General features: G+C 42.7%; 1 protein-coding gene across 5 annotated transcripts in view; it reads right to left on the reverse strand.

Moving 5' to 3' along the window:
* Positions 1-2,500, reverse strand: part of psda (pleckstrin and Sec7 domain containing a) — a 91,316-nt gene that overhangs the window by 6,462 nt on the left and 82,354 nt on the right. The gene's annotated exons all lie outside the window — the stretch shown is intronic.

The following is a 2,500-nucleotide window of genomic DNA, read 5'->3' on the forward strand; positions in this document are numbered from 1 at the left end:
GTGATAAAGGAGGTGACTTTATTCTCGAAATAATAATGCTCCGTCGTAACTTTGTGAGAAATCAGACCATATGGTGCACTTTTAGTTAATTTGGTATGATGTAACACCCAATGAACATACAAGTTCAAGGGGGATGTTTATAACTGTTACGTTTCTTCTCTTCATGTCTTGTTATAATAAAAACAAATCATTGTGGAAAAAATTGTGTTAATGTTTAAGAACAATATTAGCAATGGATGTTAAATGTCAGCTTTAGTAGAATAAGACTTATTGCATCTGGTTTGTATCCCTAATAACAGCCAAGGTCTTGGAAAATGACCTTGCCCATGACCTTTTAAGGTCGAAAATCACCCAATATGGTCGTAACAACATTGGAAATTAATTCCACATACCATTACAAATAATATTTGAATATTAAATGCTCAAATTCATCCTGTTATTAATATTTACGATATTACACAGGCTTATGGATGGCCAATGCCACTATCATCACATAACATGTGGTTGTTGTTACACGTTCTGTCCACTAGAGGGACTCCTAACATCACAAAACTAACTGTTGAAAACAGACGATCTTTCTTCTTAACAATCAAACAGCGGGACTTTCATTTGTCAACGTTAATGTACCTCGGCTCAAGCTGGTGAATGAAATATTTAAATCCAGACCCTGCGTGATGTTGATCGTCTCATATCTTTACATTTGAACCGTGTCAGTTTGTCCGTTATCGCCTGGCGGACAGCTGGTAAGCCCCGTGATGAGGAGACAGGTTATGGCCTAGCTCGTCAGGGTGTAACGTTGTCAGGTGTCTCAGCTCGCTCTCCGCCATTTCTGATAGTATTATGATGATGATACCGCGTGGATGTATGTATTAAGGGAGCGTGTACGATTGGGATACGATTCAAAAACTTTATTGTTCATCAGACTAAACAAAAGCCTTTGATGTTCACGTGCGTGTAGGCCAAGGCCACGAGAAAGGCACGACTGCATATAAAACATGATGATGAAGACGCATATTGGTTGCTTACTAACTATCATCGTCTCTGTCAGAGAAACGTCACAAGCGGTCTCGAGTAACAAGTGTGAGCATCACCGATGGGACGAAGGCAAAGCCAGACTCTGTAACGTAGGCCGGTGGTTCCCAACCTTTTCTCCTTGGCGCCCCCCCCTACTTATGTCTAAGAAAAGCTGAGCCCCCCCTCCGAAACTGAAGTGGAGGTAACTCTCGAGATAGAGCCTTACTTTCTTTTTTGATACAGAGGAGTTATCAGCACTTTTAAGTTTCTCCGCCATGTTTTATTCATAAAATAGTGATGCTGTGGCGGCAGGACAAACGAGGATGCTAGCAGCTAGCAGCTAGCAACCAACAGCTGACCTGATGACAGCAGCTAGCAGCTAGCAGCTGACCTGATGACAGCAGCTAGCAGCTAGCAGCTGACCTGATGACAGCAAAGGTCCCAGGTTAACGCCGCCTTCCCACTGGCAGCTGAAATCAGCTCCGTAATACGCAATACGCCCCCAGCGGACGTCGTACTACACCGTTGAAAAGCTTCGGAAGCGACTCACAGAAATGTCGGGACGTTGACATGTCAGGTCGGTTAAATGTGATATAGGGTGTAATGTCAATAGTTAGAGTGATCACGGTCCAGTGCTAAATGAATGGGACTCTATGGAGCTAGATGCTAAATGAATGGGACTCTATGGAGCTAGATGCTAAATGAATGGGACTCTATGGAGCTAGATGCTAAATGAATGGGACTCTATGGAGCTAGACGGCTACATTTGTCTCTTTCGCCTGATTGTCGTTGAGAAATCTCTGATCTGATTGTAGTTTCTGCAAGTTCAACATGGATTATAGGTCAAAAGTTGAATGAACGAGTACTTGTGTCCTTTCCATTTCTTACAGGTTGAGTCGTTGTTGCCCATAACACGCTAGCATTCTGCTAATGAATGCTGATTGGTCAGTGAAGGACTGATTACGATCGGAGATCCCAGCTGACGATATCCAAAGCAGAACCAGAATGTCAGAGTGAATATTTCGGGCGTGGTCTTTAAAAACATTAGCAAACCTCTTTCTAGCACGTGTATTAACAGAGAGAGTCTAACCTGTCAGCTGTGTTGTATTAACAGGGAGAGTCTAACCTGTCAGCTGTGTTGTATTAACAGAGAGAGTCTAACCTGTCAGCTGTGTTGTATTAACAGAGAGAGTCTAACCTGTCAGCTGTGTTGTATTAACAGAGAGAGACTAACCTGTCAGCTGTGTTGTATTAACAGAGAGAGTCTAACCTGTCAGCTGTGTTGTATTAACAGGGAGAGTCTAACCTGTCAGCTGTGTTGTATTAACAGAGAGAGTCTAACCTGTCAGCTGTGTTGTATTAACAGAGAGAGTCTAACCTGTCAGCTGTGTTGTATTAACAGAGAGAGTCTAACCTGTCAGCTGTGTTGTATTAACAGAGAGTCTAACCTGTCAGCTGTGTTGTATTAACAGGGAGAGTCTAACCT

Source organism: Sander vitreus, chromosome 23 (assembly GCF_031162955.1).
Source record: "Sander vitreus isolate 19-12246 chromosome 23, sanVit1, whole genome shotgun sequence".
NCBI classification, from domain to species: Eukaryota; Metazoa; Chordata; class Actinopteri; order Perciformes; family Percidae; genus Sander; species Sander vitreus.